The following is a 12,398-nucleotide window of genomic DNA, read 5'->3' on the forward strand; positions in this document are numbered from 1 at the left end:
GAGACTAGGAGAAAAAAGGCTGCTTCGAGCCTGTAATTGTGGGAGGGGGATCTAATACAGACGTAAAAGACGTCAATAAATTTCCGATACGATCCATCCTAAAATGTATTTTTACATGTTGTTATTATGATGTTTAAGGATTAAATGACGCTGAAAATATACAAGAATACGTAGAGCTTAAAAAAAAAAAAAAAAAAAAAAAAAAAAAAAAAAAAAAAATTCCAATAATGATATTAAAAAAAAAGGGGGGGCGCTACATTCAGCCAATAGTTAGAATAATGTAACCACTACTTAATTAATCGCTGCTATAATATTTTATAGAAACATATTTATATAAAATAAATCCACATTAAAAAAGAGGGAACTTTTTCGGTTAATAGTACCGTCTATGACATCGATAAGTCCTAAACAAAAGAGTTAACGATGACGCGTTTTCAATATAGAAGTTTGGAAGAGAGCTCAGGAAACTGATTGGTCAGCCAGAAACGCATTCTAAATCAGAATGGAAATTAGCCTTAAGTACGATGTAATTGTAGCCTTAAGCAGCATAAGGTAGGAAGACCTTATACTTAAAATTACTGAATCCGGAGCTTTTCCACTAACAAAAAAGATTTCAGTGCTTATCACTAAAAATTACAGTTCAAATTACGCACTCTTAATTTGGAGATGGACACTTTTCGTGAAAGGCTTTTAAAAACGAATAGACAGGTAATTAAATATTCGTAAACCACCTGTCTTAAAGCGATAGCGTTAACAAAAGCATTTCCACTGACAAGTGATTAATATTTATGCGAAAAACCACGAACATAAGACGAACTACGAGGACCTGATGGTTTTATCCACTTGGTGGCCTACTGATAAAAAGTCTGATATTTTAATGAAAGTTAATTTATGCTAAAAATACTACAACGGGAGGGAAGTGTAACAAACCACAGCTGTATTACCAATTCATTCTACCATACAACAGAACTTCATATAACAGAAAATAACAATTTAATAACTGGCTTTGTTTATTAATGGCCCAAAATTGTTTTATAAAAACAGAATACCTGCATCAGAAAGTTACAAGTTTCGCTTGATCGACTTAAGTCCATTCCTCGGTACATAATAAATTAAAAAAATACATAATACATAATAAATAAAAAAATACATTTTCGTACGAAATTTTCATGTTTTCTGATAAATCATTCCTATGTCTAAATAAATAAGTACGTGGAAACCCCCCCCAAAAAATTAGGCTTATGTTGCAATATACATTATACAAATGGTGCCTAAATCTTTTCAGTGCAACTATTAGCTAATACAAATTACAAAAAGCATACAGCATCTATACTGGTGCTCTTTCTAATAGCACGACAAATTATTACACGCAGGCTCATTCTTATTTGTATAAAAACGGCTTCAGATGTTGCAGTTAATGGTAAAGCTTTTCATGATCTTCCGCCTAAAAAAAGGCATTTCCGTGAAGTTCACATATAGGTTCGCGAAAAGACTTCCTAAAAAATGAACACTTCTGCACGATGTAATATTGCTCCATTTCTGTGATGCGACTGGGTTTTTGTAGACTATTTTATTTGCAGGAACAGAAGAGCTCTAAAAATTCGAGATAAGATTGCTGCCATTGCGAATAACTGAAAACTACCATTAGGTTCTCAAGTACACGGTATGTTGCTGTCCAGAAGCTAACCATTGATAAATATAATTTCGAAACAGAAGATTAAAGCTGAAAGATAAATGGGTAATTAATAAAAAGATACACTGTAATAGAATGTATGAAGTAATATATACTGGAAAATGTACTCAACACCAAAATTTTAATATGGATTAATCATAAGACTAGAACGCAATTATTGTAAAAGTATAAAAATTTAATCTTAGCTTGATTTAGAGGTAGTTCGATGATATCAAAGTTTTTTTATACATACACATATTTCTCTGTTTAAAAAGAAAATTATTCAGTATTCATATTTTACCCCTTAAAATGAAATATTACAAATAAATAAATCCAACCACCAACTTTTTTATGCAATTTTTATATATTCACTTCTGTCTATTTATGCATTTTTGCTCACATGTGTAATTTACTAATATTGAATACTTCTTTTATTACTAGCCTTTCACGTATTAATTCATTAACTTCCCATCCTGTTATAGTTGTGATGAGCAAAATCATCAAATTACGAGCATTATTGATATGACTTCATCCACGTTTTAGTATTCTTACTGATTACACTAAATGACCCTCCCCCTCCCCCCCCCCCCAAAAAAAAAAAAAAAAAAAAAAAAAAAAAAAAAAAAAAAACCACTTCCAGTTAAATTGCTTCTTAATTAATCTTATCACCATATTAAAGGAATAACGGGCCTACTTTCTTAAAATATCTAAGGTTCACTGTTATTATTATTACTACTATTGTTGGAAACGGATTATATTTCTTTTCGTATATATTTCGTTTAGATTCTGTAGCATCTTGCTTAGGATCTCTCGTTTCCTTACGCTTTTGTATTTTTTAAAATTTTATTTTTTTGTTTGCTTTGGTTTCTACAATTATGTAACGGACACGCAGGCGCAAAATGCTAATCGATCATTAGAATAGTACGTGACAAACTTTCAATTATTAAGAAAAATTATTATTTAATTAAGACCATCTAAAGGCAATAGGAGATATGCTGATCTCGCTGACACAAACAATTCTGGCGTAAAGCAAAGTTGCTAAACAGATTGCCAGAAACAAGTTACGAATAGCAGAATACCCAATGGTTATAACACGGCAAAGATTCGAGATTAAAGAGATTTAGATCAAAAAGCAACAGCAAGTGCCTGTATGGCTTATGCAGGTATCTCACATACAGCAATTCATATTAGCTTTCTTCAGGACATATATGTGTCAAGATTATACAAAAAAAGAGAGTAAAAAATAAACAGAAATCTTCCACTGGAGCAAAATCTGTGACCGATTACTGCGGACATAGTCGATTACGAAGGACTACAAAATGAAAACTTGAGTATCAATTCTACAGTAAATACACGTCTACAAAGATGATATAATGATCATGGGTATACTTCCTCTGAACACCTTTACTTTCTTAATGCCCACAGAGAAGCCTGTTAAAGCTCGTTGTTATCTTGTAGAGTCATTAGGTCTTTTTTGGAAGCAATAAGGATGAAAAATTAACAACGCCTTCGTCGGGAATCGAACCGAGGACCTCTGGAATACCGGCCCAGCGTGCAGAACGACTACACCACGAAGGCACGCTAGGAAAGAGGGAGGAATACGTTACAATCTCATCATTCTTGCTGGTTAGACTTACGCCTCTCACCATTCCTGATGGATAAAGCCACATCCAGCATATCATGAGGCTTGTATTGTGTCCAAAAGGTTTTCCGCTACTAGAACGAAATAATGACTTGCAGGGTTGTACAAGTTCTTGACAATCATCTGATTAACCATGTAATTAGCATATAAACTTGAGAAAATTACTTACAAAAACAGTCTCTTCCGGCGAAGACTACATGTTGTCTTAGAATTTGAACTAGAGGTCCAACGCATTCTGAGACAAGAGTTCCTAATATATTTTCATTCCGTTACATATGCGATGAAGAAGAGCATTGCCTTTTCGGGATTTATAATATGTTTTCACCAACACGATAGCATATTCTGACATCATAACCGATGACTAACATCCTTTTTAACTATTTTTCTTTAAACTTTTGCACAATCAGAACTTCGTAAGACAGTAGCTAACAACACATTTAAAATATCTCCTTTTATATACTTTTAAGTTACATACTAAGCATCGGCTTGGACATACCACATTTAGGGAAAAAGTAATCAATTATACACTTAAGAGCTAATATCTGATTTCTCTTTTGTTCTTAAAAAAAAAAACCCTACTGAAGAGGTGAAACAAGCAGTATTAATTAAAAGTAAAATATCGAAAATCAAAATTTTCTATACTTACCATTAATAGTACGACAGCAAAACTTACTTGCATACAAAAGGTAACATTTCACATACAATGCATGTAACACAGACATGCATTTCTAGGATTTCATTAATTTGATGCCATCGAGATCAACAAATTAAATATGCGAATTACCTACCTCATACACATATTTTATAAAGCAATTCCTATATACATTATTAATTATATGTAGTGTGTGTATATATAATGAAAACAGATATATAGTGTTAATTTTATATTATTAATGGCTTAAAAATTAAATTCAGCTTCCTAACTCTCCGGAACTCGTCTGATATTCATCTTCTATTTTAAGTTAAAACCGGTTTCAATTCTGAGAAAATTTACCTTTTCCGGAAAATGTCACTGAGCGCATAAATTAGCCCGCATCGTCTTGGATAAAATGAGGTGAACTAAATACCACGCCATCCATTCTAGAAATAGTGGTACTTATTTAGCGCTCCGATGGCGTTGGATCTGCGGGCAGTTCTTGAAATTGGTTCAATTCCCAAATGGAAAAATTCTCGTGGCAGAGCCTTGCATTTGCTACTAATCGATTACCTTGCATCATTTTCAGCGGCTAACAGAAAACGTTTCTCTTTTATGGAATATATATATATACACACACACACACACATATATATATATATATATATATATATATTGATAGAGAATGATAACCTCACCCTTGGGAATTCTCACTCCCACACAAATATGTTTGCAGGCTGGAAATAGTTGAGTAGGGATATAACTGCAAACAGCATAATTTCAGGCCATAAGGCTTTTAGACTTTCTCGACAAGGAAAACCATAATGGCGAATAATATTTCGTAAATTTATCGTAAGATGGTTTCATTATAGCACTGATTCATTAACAATATCAAGAGCACAGGCAATGTAGCAATAATTTTCAGCTGCGTTTGGGTTACGTTGAATTAAGAAAGCAAAGCAAGAGCAGAAAATCTGTGCCTAATGTTCTGCATAAGAATATCAATTTCATGACAGATCGTATACAGCAAAATAAATTAACAAGCTTTTTTTCAGGATGGCTCTAGGTACTTTTATTTGAAAAGTTAATCCCTTTTCGGATCCACAGAATTTATTATCAAATGATAAGCGATCAAAGAACGCACAGATTGCCATTCAAACAGAATAATGGATTCAGGAGATGAATATTAGTGCGTATGAAAATTAGGTATCATAAGGGCAAAGCTAAATCAATGTATTCTTCTGTAATATTTTAACAAAGTACATAAATTAAACATGAACAATGTTAATAATCAAGCAGTAAACAAATGCGTTAATTTATAATAAATAGTAACCTTTAGTAATCAAATAAGCAGTTAACAATGCTAGTAAGATATTCCTCAAAATACAATCACACAGTTCTGTCTTCTCTTTGAAGATTATTATTTAGTACAGTCAATTACAGCACTAATTAAAGTTAGTGGTAAAAAAGACAGATTATTGAAAAGTTCTTTGGTAATCGAGAATATATCTTACGCTTTCATTTTCTAAATGAAAAAATACGTTTATTTCTTGTCATCCTGGGGGGGGGGGGGGTAACCCTCATTTCTTCTTTTACATATCGCTTGTAAACTCTGCTTACTGTTGACATAAATTTTGCAAAGAAAATTTTTTGTATTTATTAACTTATTTATTTTTTAAGCATTTACAGTTTGGTTCGATTTATTTGAATATGGCAACGGACACAAGGGCTATATGCTAAACAGGAATGACACTTTCATGGAAGACTTTCCAAGATAAACTGGCCCATATTTACATTATGCACGTTATATTACACGTACAACCCCATTCAGCCAGCCCGTTCGTCAGGATTCGAATAAAGATCGAGCTAACAGTCTTTAACGATCTTAATTACTCGCAAATTGTTGGGCTCGAATGTTCATGAAAATCGATAATTCGCAAACTCTTTTGAAAAAATAAGAAAATCATAAAAAAATTAGCCCTCAGCTTTGAGGCTTGTTTTAATTTTACATAAGCTTCCCAGATATTTTAGGCTTACTCCCAATTTTTCCATTAAATTAGCACAAAATGTAATAAATTAAAGAATGAAACTTCCCTTCTCTCTTTGAAATTTACGTCAAGGTATACTACAAAGGAAAAAGAAGTATGATTTGAAAATTTTTTCAAATCATAAATTTAGATTGAGGAGAGGAAGAAAGATAAAATAATAGCTTTTAAGCAAAATATCTACAAAACAAAAGCCAATTTTTTCAGAGGGCTGTCGAGGTCATTTTCAACTACAATGAAAACCCAATATTCTTAAAAGCAGCAGTAAACAGTTAAATCCATTTGCTTCTCCCAACTTCAAATGACACTGCGAGTGCTTTTAAATTAAAAGCAAAGGAATAGTTTTCGCGATAATAGAAGCTGCTGACTCCAAAGCGAACAAAAATTGTAAAATGTTTAAGGAAGATCAATTCCCTTTAGGAATATGTTTATTCATACCCATGAATGTATTTGCGTGGAAACGCTTCAATCAGCTAATCCGTTTCATCACCCAATCGTACCTGCAACGCTTTTCCATCAGCCATATTTTAAATCTTTCTTCGTTCAAAATTTTATCGCATCTGTGGCCAAAATATGCTTAACAGAAGGTGCAAAAAAACCTCATTGGCAGAACTAAGTCAAATTTTATTAATTTGGCAGAACAAGTCACTGGGAGAAAACACAGCAAAGAAAATATTACTTCCAGTCAAATAATTTTTTTTTTCATGTTGCAAGAAAACATCTTTGTGTTGTTCTGAATTATGAATTGATTGTGTGTACGTATTACAATAAAATATAAGAACTATTCGAAATATTTTTTTTATAAATGTCATAGATTTTAATTTAGTATTAATGAATTTCTAGATTTAAAAACTTTAACCTTTAGCGTCATATAAAAACTGACCTAAGACCAAGATCTGAGAATTTAATGGTTGGCAACTATTTGCGTGGTTTATTTGATTATGGTAAAGCACTCGAGGGTTACCTGCCGAAGGGAAGGGATGCCTTTGTTGGGGACCTCTCAGGAAAACTGGCTTGTTACACATGAGGAAACCACGAAAAAGCCCATGCAGCCAGCCCGTTCACGAGATTCGAACCTCGGACCGAATTACCCAGTTTTCAGCGACTTTACCACTCGGCCTCTCAATAATATATGACTCATGTCGCTCATAAATTATGAACCTATTACTGCTTTTTTTTTTTTTTTTCTTTTTTTCCCCCGCAAGTAGGTCTTTCAAACTTTCTGTGGGTCCCGGATAACAGATATGAAGTAAATTGAGGGCAAACTTTGTTAACGTTTTTTCGCACCTGGATTGGATTGGATTATTCAGTTATGGCAAAGCACATGAGGGCTATCTGCCTAAAGGGATGGATGCCTTCATAAAGGACTTTCTAAGGGAAACTGGCTCGTATACAAGTTACACATGGGGAAAGCCACGAAAATGCCCATGCAGCCAGTCCATTCGCGGGATTCGAACCTCGGACCTAACTACCAGGGTTCAGCGTCTTTACCGCTCGGCCGCTGGTGGGCCTTTTCTTACCTGGAAGACGGAGCATCAATACATAAGGATAAGAAGAAAGTTCAATGCTGAATTAGTGGATTTCCTCTACATCAAAACCAAGTCCTGCAACCAGTCAAACCATAATTATACAGGCTATTTTTTAAACTAAATACCCTACTTCAAAGAATCAAATAATAAAGAAGGCGATGATTATTACCGTCGAAATCGGGAAAATTTTGTTTATGATAGTTAAATTATAATTTTGTCTATGATGATGATACTATATAAAAGCCTTAATATTGCGTTTAATTTCAAGCCACAATTTCTGCTTTGCTTAGCTTTCATTTTACTCACATTTATCGCGGAAAAATTCAACGACTGAATTACGTTCTAAATTTATTGTTTTATATGTATATAAAATTTACTACACAGTTGCTGAATACAGTCGTGATAAATGATGTGAAGTAAAAAAAAAAAATCTAAAACCGCTACCATAGAAAATGCATCGCAGTACAGATTTCTTAACAATGTAAAAAACATTCGATTCGTCTAACGATAAAGTGGATTCATAATTAATGGTAGAACTTTCCATGCTCAGGAAAACAGAGTTGACTAATAGTCCTTACTAGAAGTGGACGTGCCGCTTCAGAAACTTCATTAATATTCTCATATAATCTCTGGACAAAGTAGGACGTGAAAATGACGCAGAATGAATTTCAATTTCAAGAATGGACGAATAAATTATATTTAATCAGCAAGACTTGCTTAGGCCTGTATATCGGAATACTTAATGACTATTATATATAATTAAATATTTTAAACCCTTCAAATCGATTTAGCCAAATCATTTCTAATGTCAGAGCGTCGAACAAATTTCTAAACTTTGCAGAGACCAAGAGGAACTATTAAGTCAGATAATTTGCATCTGTAACTTCATTTCAGAATTCTTCGGCCATTAAAGCAAGAAGAAGTGGAAGTAGCTGCTTAAACATTTCTCGCCAGACTTTGCTCGAAGATAAATTTTCCACTATTCTTAGAGAGAATGTAAAGTTGCAACATCTGATGAAAGAAACATGCTCATTGAGCAAAAATTATTTCTCAATTGCTGTTAAATAAAAGGAGAGATGATAAACGAATTTACTGCTTTTTTCAGAAGGACAAATTTAATACAGTTATAGTACATAGAATACTATGCGATAGTAAATAAAACTGAAAAAAGCTGCAGTATGACTGGACAGACATTTTGACACTTAAGTTACTATAACGATCATGCACCGATCTCTTAACAGAAACGCAATTAAGATTTTTCAATATACACATCAAATGCTGAATATGTTTCACCTAATAAAAAATAACTTGTAACCACTTCAATAGAGAACCACAGGAACATCTTTACAAAGGAATAATAGTTCTCAAAAGATTCTTACAAAATTAAGAGCGATTGATAAGAAAGTTAAATATTTCATGAGACCACACACGGTTATAAGACACACAAGTTTATTTGTTTGCGAACCTCGCAGCATGCAAGAGAACATATATTGAAACAGAAGTAACCATATCATGATAAGTACAATATCGAAAAAGTTAAAAGTATAGTAATGTCAGATTATCTTCTCTAACTTATGTTATCACATGAAAACGAATGCATCGAGGGTACAGTATAGTACGACTTCTTAAAAGATTGCTTCTAGAAATGCAATTGCCTCTAACTTTCGGTCGACAATTTGGGAAAATAGCCGCTGAAACTTTCCAGCTGCGGAATTGCGAGAACACACTATAACACTGGATCATGGCTAAGAGGAGATTACTTTTCAGGCCAAGTTATCTACAGGCTATAAAACTTTACGACGTTTTTCTACTTTAAACAGCAAACAACGAATAGAAATTGTCTGCAATTCTATACAGACTTGGAGAATAAAAAGTCAACAAAACGCAGGAAAAGAAATTCGATTTCATTGTCCTTCCTAACAGCACAAAGGTAACAAAAAGCACCGAAAAGACAGCCATCAAAGTTTTCAATTCCCAAATAGTTTATCATTGTTATTTGCGTCATGGATTGCTTCAGATGGTACGTAGACGCAATTTGGCAAAATATCATCGCGCAAGAGCAACGGCAGTATGAGAGATATACAGAATTGACTCGATTTTTTTTTCAAAAAATTGCAGACTATGAACAAGTAAAGAGAATTATTATATAATCAACCAATTAAGTTAATGTTTTCAAATTCGGGGATGATAATACACTGATCGTCTTGCATGCAATACACACAGTTTTATTTAATGCTTATTCAGATTTCTTAGAGTCATTAGATTATTTTTGAAGCAACAGACGTGAAAAATGAGCAATGACCTCCCCGGGACTTAAACCTTGACATCTCGAATACTCGCCGAGTGTGCTACCGTTACACTACGAAGGCTTGCAGAAAGCAGAGAGAAAATACTTTATAAGTAAATAAATTAATTTAATATTAAATTGACATAATGAAAAATCTTGCAGTACAGGATTACTACAATATCTTGCAAAAGATGAATTTTTTTCGCTTTTCAGTAAGATTTCTTACTGTCGATTTAATAATGGAAAACCATACTGTACATTGCAAATATTATTTAACTTATTTTAGTCTGCAGTTTTTTGTTACTAGATGATACGAGAAAGTAGATTCCCACATCTAATTAACATACAATAGCGACAGCTCAATTCAAAAGGCCGATACCACTACTATGTTTCTGAGATGGACACTAATTTCAGTTATGTTTTAGTTTCTCCTAAAATATTTAAAACTGAATACTGTTTTGTGAAGTCGACTAAAGAAGACTTAATCCAAAAAAGATAAAGCAACATTTAGATTCAATTTTACAGTCCAACAATGTCCTATGTGCCGAGAATCCCTAGTTGTGATTCTAGTGAAGGTCGACCAATGAAGATATTGACATAAGAAAGTATTACTCGCGTCCAGGAGTGACAAGAGATTCTAAGTCAAGGAGATAGCAGCAAAAAATTAATCTGTTTAAAACTACTCTTTTGCACATTTCACATGAACAGTCTCTGCCAAGATGGGTATCCCGACTCCTTTCAGCAATTCAAAAGGAGCAACGTATCGTTTGCTGTAAACAGCTGATGCAAGTTTACAATACAGATCAGAAAATTTTACAGTCGATCGTAACTGGTAATGAAACAATAGTCCTATAATATGGTCCTCTACTGCACAGGGAATCAGTTGCGCCCAGAAAAGTGGTGAAGAACTACACAGAAAAACAAAGGTGTAGTAATCAACGAAAAAGATTAATTTTTTGAGACTATTAAGAGAGCCCTCCCCGTAAATTTTAAAGAAAACAAAAATAACAATTAACGAGGATAACGCAAGAATTTTGTACTAATAGCGCAATGAAATTAAAGAGGAATGCAGAGTTCCTCATCTCCGTGATAATGCTCCAGTGAATTCAGCTATTGTTGCTAAAGAAGGAGCGAAGAAATGTGGGTTTAAGGAGCTTGATCTCCCCCTTTGAGCATAGATTTAACTCCAAGTGATTCATATATGTCCCGTAAATTGAAATCTGACCTACGCAGAAAGATATTTAATAATGAAAACAGCGTGAAAAGATCAGTTAAGGAACATTTTTTGAATAAACCTTCGTACTTCTTTTAAGGGCCATCGTGTAAATGGAAAATATAAACATATAATTTTGTTGTATGTTACTACATCAAAATTTTATGTTTAACTGAATAATTATTGAATTGGAAATGGAAGATCGAACAAGTATGCCAGGCTTCCCTTTACCTGCATTTGTTAACTATTCTGAATAACCCGTTTTCCGCAAAGAAAGTGCAAATTCGAAAAAGAATTCTCCTTGTAAAGTATACATTGAAGATGATTTAAGGGAAGTTAATCAGATGAGAAATTACGTAAGAGTATCTTGTTTTAAGTATATTTGACGATAAATGCAGCGGATTACGGTTCATATTTTCAGTTTAGCAGTGCTTACAGAAAGTTAAGCAGACATTATGCATTACATATTTACACTACATTATTTCATCAAGTTGCAGCTTAGATAGTTAAAAAATCGAGGTTGAGGCAAAGCTCGCGAAGGCTTCCTGCTAAGGCAATGGGATGTTTTTACAGAGAACTTTCTCAGAGAAATTGATTCGCATTATGTTATGTTACACATCGGGGGGCATAACAAAAATCTCAAGATGCCACGCCAATCGCTGGGATTTAAATTTCAGTCAAACTGTGTTTAACGGTTTTAGTCACTTTGGCATTACACAGCATAGCTGCAGAAGATGAAAGGAGCACCTTTAAACAAATTATTTAACAGCTTTAAACGAACAAAGCTACTCGTAATATACAGGTACAGACAAAATAATGGAAATAACTAATGAGTAAAACGACGCGATTAAAAGATATTGAAAATATAACGTGAGGAGCATACAATTATTCATAAAGCAATAATAAAGACAAAAATTTGTTGGAGTAATATTAAAAATGACAACACAGTGTTTATTTTGAGAATGAGGGGAGGGAATATGTTGATTGGAGAATTATATTGAACCGACAATTGATATGATTGGGCTCAACAAAGAAGAGCTCGATTTTCGTCCTTCTACCTGATAGGACGAGAGGTAGATAAGTAGACAAAAATTAAAATATGCTTAAGTAAAATATGACATTTGTTTATTTATTCCACAGCAAGCTGCCACAGCTTTGAATGATAATAGTAAGCTAACTTCTTACTAATCAAACAACCATTCACCAACATAACTAGTGCTATTTTTTACTGTGACAAGTGAAAATTATTAACAACGCATGCAGTGAAGTATACGAAAATAGGGAAGAATTTGCGTTGACAAATAGCGAAGTATTTGCATGAAAATTTATTCACTTTATAACTCTTCACGCTCCAACAATTATAAGTTAGATTTTAA

At 33.4% G+C, this 12,398-nt stretch overlaps 1 protein-coding gene across 7 annotated transcripts in view; it reads right to left on the reverse strand.

Moving 5' to 3' along the window:
• LOC118182473 (uncharacterized) overlaps positions 1-12,398 on the reverse strand; it is a 652,406-nt gene that overhangs the window by 475,099 nt on the left and 164,909 nt on the right. The gene's annotated exons all lie outside the window — the stretch shown is intronic.

Source organism: Stegodyphus dumicola, chromosome 2 (genome assembly GCF_044657685.1).
Source record: "Stegodyphus dumicola isolate Sdum_Otavi_A_Nest chromosome 2, ASM4465768v1".
Lineage (NCBI taxonomy): Eukaryota > Metazoa > Arthropoda > Arachnida > Araneae > Eresidae > Stegodyphus > Stegodyphus dumicola.